At 33.1% G+C, this 6,665-nt stretch overlaps 1 long non-coding RNA gene across 1 annotated transcript; it reads left to right on the top strand.

Moving 5' to 3' along the window:
• The first annotated feature begins 164 nt into the window (after nucleotides 1–164).
• On the top strand, nucleotides 165–1,619 carry LOC145103756 (uncharacterized). Its single transcript, XR_013706838.1, has 5 exons — nucleotides 165–552; nucleotides 644–925; nucleotides 1,035–1,133; nucleotides 1,285–1,352; nucleotides 1,433–1,619. It is a non-coding gene; the product is annotated as an uncharacterized LOC145103756 (long non-coding RNA).
• The last annotated feature ends 5,046 nt before the right edge of the window (nucleotides 1,620–6,665 follow it).

The raw sequence follows: 6,665 nt of genomic DNA on the forward strand, positions 1-6,665 counted from the left end.
TATATATATATATATATATATATATATATATATATATATATATATATATATATATATATACCTTAATAAGCATTTAGCCTTAAATGCTGAATTTTAAGAGGTACAAGAAATAATGCGATTTGTACAATGAATTTATGCAACAAATCTTATCTTGTCAACAATCAACTAAATCTCCTTTTATCTCTCGAAGACGACCGAGTCCTGAAGTCTTCTTGAAGCCCGTTCTTGAAGCCCGAGATGTTGGCAAAAATCTTTCAATTCTGGCAAGCCCTCCCCTTATATTAGGCATTCTTCTCCTTCTCGGATATCATTTCCCGTTTCTCTTTCTATGAAGCAGATTTTCTTCCTCTCTCAGTCAGAAAACCCTAACACCACTCACCACCACCCGTTTACCCCTGCCACCACTGAACCACCAACATACTAATGGACCCCCCTGCTAATTTGTATCGACTAAAAGAGGTAAAACACCCCGATTACTAATGGACCAAACCTATTTGATTTCGGATTTCACGGATTGAGAAGGACCAAACCTACACCCATAGATTTCTGCAGGTATTTTTTTGTCCGTTTTGATTTCCATCTTGATTTCCCTTGCCCTCTCTAGAAGTTGATTTCACCCGTGTTTTCTTGTAAACATATGCAGAGGGATCTGATGAACCCATATTTTGACCCATAATTTCTTAAATCAGATGGAGATGGATTCTATTAACCCACATCTTCCACCGCCATCTTCACCCTCTCTTCTTTCTACTTCCTCCCCAATATTTCTTGCCCGTCTCTCCTTTTTTATTTGTAGGAAATAATTTATTTTTCTATAAAATGGTTCCAGGTACAGGTGGTTTGTAAGATGGTTCTTCTTGCCCTACCTCCAAATCTGCTCTCATGTAAGAAGAAAAAAAATGGAATCAAAACCTTTGAAATCAACGTAAGTCACTATTACTTTTTCATTTAAGATACTATTTGAATATATTAATTTAATGTTTTTTTAGTTTTTATGAATTAATTGGATTTCTGGTAAATGGCATTTGATACAGGAAGAACAAAGTAGTAGATCGATCTAACTTGAAATTTCATCTGTAGGTGAAATTTCATATCTTTTTGCATCACCATCTCAAGCCCACCAACTGTTTGATGTAAGTCCTAAACTAGAAGTATGACATATTGTTATATAGTTGGCTGTTTGTAATAGGTTCCATGACCTAAGTCATCATATTGGTTCATAATTATGAAAATTTCTTTATTCAATTTAACTCTAAGTCATCATATTGGTTGGTTTTGCTACAGTTCCATGACCTGACACTTTAGGTGCACAATATTACCTCAATCCATCTCTCTTAATGAAAGTTGAAAAGGTACTGTTTTTATTCTCTATAAATGATTTTGATTTTCTTTTCTAATAATGATTTTGATATTTTGTATCTATCAATTGTAGGTTATATGGACAACATAATAACATAGAGATCTTCAACTTCACAAGTGTTCTGAGGATTCATGTTTACATGCAATACAAATATCCATATGAAATGGGTCATTACGAGATTGTTTCCATACAAAATTTGGCGATGAGTGATTCTTCATGCATTTAAAGATTCATTAGACAATTCCACTTGGAGTTTCCAAGATTGTTCACCATTAAAAAGCAATAACCTTCCTCATGTAAAATAGGTTACTAACATGTTAGTTTCACTGATTTACTACTCTATAATTTTGCTTCTATATTTTTGTTTCAAGTCTGAACTGAATGGATATGGGTTTGTTTCATGCTTTAAAGGGGATAACAAGAAAGGCAATTAGCCAAGGAATATGAGTATGTAGTATCTATTTATACGAAAGGGAAAGGGAAAAAATTGAAAATAATGGTAACGAAATTTATTTATGTAGTAGGTAATTGTGCTCACCTGTAGGAGCTTGACTTCAAATGAAAATGTTTTTATTGTTCTCTCAATGCAATTTTTTTTTTGATCAATTCGGTGCAAGTCATTTGCAAGTTTATTAATATATTTGAATCTGTGGGTCTATTTTAGTTGTGACTAACTAATGTGAAATAACCTAAAATTACACATTTTTAGAATATTAAAGTACCCTTAAATTGTTTTACATTATCTTTTTGATGTTTTGATTGAAAGTTACAAAATGGAAGAAAAAAAAGGATTCATGGGTAGAAAGGCTAAGTAGAAGAAAGTTCTGAGAAGTTTTAAGTTTTAAGACTAATGACTTGATTGTCTGTATGTACGTGATACCTTCATTTATATTTTTTTATGATACAACATAATTTTGAGACTACCGACTAATTTTCCATTTTTCATTGACTAAGTGATAAAACTTTTATATTTTGTTTCTTCATTAATTTATAGTAATTAAATTAATAAACTATAAAAGAGTTAAACATGTTTGAATCCAAGAATCATATATTCACTTAAACAATTAATTTTAATTTAATTAATAAACTATAAAAGAGTTAAACATGTTATGAATCCAAGAATCATGTATTCACTTAAAAAATTAATTTGACGAAACACTTATTTGTAGTTCAAACTAACATGCAAATTCTATTTTGTGTTGACCCAACACTTGGTTTCTTTTAGACCTAATGTTTTATGTGTTACTTGATTAATTTTTAGTCTCCTATTTATTGATAAAAAAATTCAATAAAAAATAATTTTGAGACACAAACCTCAAAAGATCTTGATGATTTAAAGTTAAGATAAAATTTTAATTGCTCTTATCGTCCATAGTGGAACTCAAATTCTATTATCATTTTTAAAGACCCAAGCCTTTGAAAAGAAATCATTAAGAAATTGGTAATTTTTTCTACACCTCTTTGCCACATAATCGCCGGTATCCATATCTACTAGAAAGCTTTCGACCATAAAATTTTCACCCCTTGCAAGTTGCAATTAGATTTCATATTCCATTCTTGATTTGGATTCCGAGCTCACGACGTTGGAATCTTCTAAAACAAGGATAAATATGAGGTCGTTTGGTTTCTTCTAATCTCGCTGAAGGGCAACGATACTATCTTCACCTACTTTTATCACATATTAGCAACCCTATATCTTTTGAAGATCTATACAGTGTCACCAACATAAAACTAATTTCTAAAAACAAAACTATTCACACCCGTCACTAAGCGCGGGTAAACGGCTAGTATATATATATATATATATATATATATATATATATATATATATATATATATATATATATATATATATATCAACTAAATATCACAATAAACATTATTAAAGATATTAGTTTGAGAAGTTCAGAAAAAATTTAAATAATTTTTATGTTCTTAAAAGTATTTGATAGTTCATTTGTTATGTTGTTTTTAATTATGTTTTTCCTTTAATTCTTTTTATTAACCTAATTTCATTATATAACACATTCTTACAAATCGTAACAATGTATATACTGTTATGTACAAATATTTTAAATGACAAAACTGCAAAAATGGTCCATGTGGTTTGTATTTTTTTCTGAGGTTTATTACAAACTTTGATTTTTTTTATTTTGTGGTCCTTTTATACTAGTTTCATAGCAGATTTGGATAACTTTGATACCCTGGGTATTTATTTTCTATTTTTACATTCGTTTTTTTAAAGTTAATAATTATTTTTTTCATTTTAATAATTAAAAAATAAGAGTCTCTCTGTTGCTTTCACCAACCTATTTTTCTTCCTAAGATCTGTTAACAAACACCCACTTCAGAAACGATATGTTGAATGATTAAGAAACTGAAAAATCCATGAACAACCACTTCATAAATCAGAAATCCCCCAATCGATTGATCAAGCAAGAAATCGACACTCAAAAAACTATCTATGGTCTACAATTTATCCCCTTACGTCAACATCATTTAGAACAAAATAAACCTTAGGTCTCAATGCAACCACTCTTTGTTTTTTTTCGATGAACTGAAACCATAAATGAAGAACATGGGATAAGAAGGTAATAGTTTGGGTGGTCCGATGGTGATGATTAGGTCAAAATGAGGGATTTTGTTCCAACCCCGACTTCATCTCTACCTTCTTCTATTCGGAAACACATCATCCCCATCGTAGATTCATCTTTGAACCGTCACAGTCACCAACATCTTCAACCTTCATCACTTGAATCGGATGACCAAATCACCATCATCACCGGTCATCACTATTTCACATTCACGCCACCAACCATCATCATCTTGGGCATCAAACTGCGATGGTGAATCAGAAGATAGAAGGAGTTACAACGGATCATGAGAGAACGGGACTCGTTATTGGGTGTAGAGTAAGATGAAAGGGTTGCCATTTTTGGTGGGCGTGGATTTGTCATTGAGAATGGAAAGAATGAGACACAATAAGAGAAGAGGGGTTCGATTTCTTCTTGTTGCTTTGCTAAGATACGCACGACACAGTCACACGCACACACAGGTTTTGTGATACCTTGGGTATTTTTATCTTCAATAATTTGTGTTTCTCTTGTTGTGTGTCTGTATAATGGTAATGATGAAAGATAATGGAAATGGTGGAATTAGCAAATTTTTTTTTGAATTTGGGTATCTTCTTCTAGATTGGGATTCAGGGGAGACACAAAAGAGAAGGTTAGGGAAGACGATGGGTGAAGAGAGAGAGAGAGGTGGACCTCTTATATTTTTTATTGTTTAAAGAAAAATTGAAGTATTAAATTTTCAAAAAGACAAAATTGCAAAAATGGTATTGTGGTATGCAAATTTTTGGGTTTTAGTCCAAACCCCGATTTTTTTGGATTTATGGTCCTTTTGGAGTGGTTTGTATATGAAAATAGTCCCTCCGAAAATTGATATGACTATAATACCATTGGGGTATTTATTTTTTTATATATCTTAAAATTTAATATTTATTTATTTATTTTAACAATTAAAAAAATAATAGATGACCCACCTCTCTCTCTCTCTCTCTCTCTCTCTCTCTCTCTCTCTCTCTCTCTCTCTCTCTCTCTCTCTCTCTCGGACTTTGTAAAAGTTAACCTTCCCCATTGAAGAGGTGCAGGAAATTCTTTCTCTCTGAACCAGATTAGAGGTACGCTGGAAGAGTGAAAGAGACTGAAATGGGTGTTTGTTCTTGAGCTAAATCGTTGCTGCCATAAACCACCTTTCCCTCACCATTGTTGGACCAAAAACCACCACCACCTCACTTCTCCCCCTTTCCTCTCATTGAATTCTGTCAAGAACCGAAGAGGGAACCAAGAGTGGCCAAGAACTGCCACCCTTGACCACCCACTGCCACCGAGAACCACCAGAAGTCGCCGCCAGCATCCACCATCGTGTTCCCTTGGGCTGCCAACGCAAACCACATCCACCCATTACTATTGCTGTTGTCGGAAACATCCTTCCCGACCCCTCCTCTCATCACCAACTCATAACTCGCCGGATACCGCCGCCGCTCATCACTGCAGTCCAACCATCACCTTCTTCACTACAGTCCAGCCACCACCCAGATACTTTGAAGGTTGAACCATGAATTTGATCAAGGAAACAACGTTCTAGGGATACATGACCATCGATCTGATATTAATTATGTAACAATCGGAGTACCAAACTAAAATCGGGAATTGGGAATAACACCAGATGAAGATTAGGATATAGAAGAATCTAATTAGGGTTGGAGAACACATACAAATTAACAATCGGAGTACCAAACTCGTCATTGCAGTCCAGCCACCACCTTCGTCTGGTCATCTTCTTCTTTCTTCTTCTTTTGTCTTCCCCCAGTAGAATCTGCCCCCAAATCCCCACATTCTCCCCTGTTTTGACTCCTAATCCCTTTTCAGAAAACAATTTAAAGATAAAATTGAACAATTATACTAACAAGAACAGCAACAGATTACTTAAAGGTAGAAACTCTGCCAGAGAGAGATATAGAGAGAGAGAGGCATATGAACGAGGTTTGGGTCGGCGGTGGGTTTACACAGGGGAGAGAGAGAGAGAGAGAGAGAGAGAGAGGTGGGCCCCAAATTAGGTAATTAATTTATTTTTCATTTAAATTAAATAGAAAACGCATAAAAAAATATATCAGAAGTGCATAATAGTCTTTTCAGTTTACCGAGGGACTAAAAACGCAGAGAAACTAGCTCAAAAGGACCACCAATCCAAAAAAGTCGTGGTTTGGACTAAAACCCCAAAAATTTGCATACCACAGAGACCATTTTTGCAATTTTTTCTTTCAAAAATGAATACCCCAAGGGTATTAAAGTCATTTTAGTTTACCGAGGGACCAAATCCGCAATGAAACTAACTCAAAAGGACCACGAAACCAAAAAAATCGAGGTTTTGCCTAAACCTTAGAATATGTTAACATAGAACATTCTTTAAAGATTGTAGTGTAATATTTTTCAAAGATCGATTAGATTTTAGTATATTTTTCATTGTTTTAGTGTTAATCTTTTCAGAATGATGTTATTATTTCAAAAGTAAAATGTAATTTTTTCAAAATGGTAAGAAATTAATAATTTACATTGTTTTGATGTAATTCTAACAAAAATATATTCTAATAATGAAATCATATGTTGTAAAGAATATGTATTTTTCAAAACGATTTATCCTATTTATGTTTTTGTTATTTGCAAAAAGAAAATAATGTCAATAAATACCTAAAAATCCGGATTTATTATTTTGTTGCTTAAAATAAGGATAAACAAAATGT

Source organism: Lactuca virosa, chromosome 4 (genome assembly GCF_052849685.1).
Source record: "Lactuca virosa cultivar CGN04683 chromosome 4, Lactuca_virosa_CGN04683_v6, whole genome shotgun sequence".
NCBI classification, from domain to species: Eukaryota; Viridiplantae; Streptophyta; class Magnoliopsida; order Asterales; family Asteraceae; genus Lactuca; species Lactuca virosa.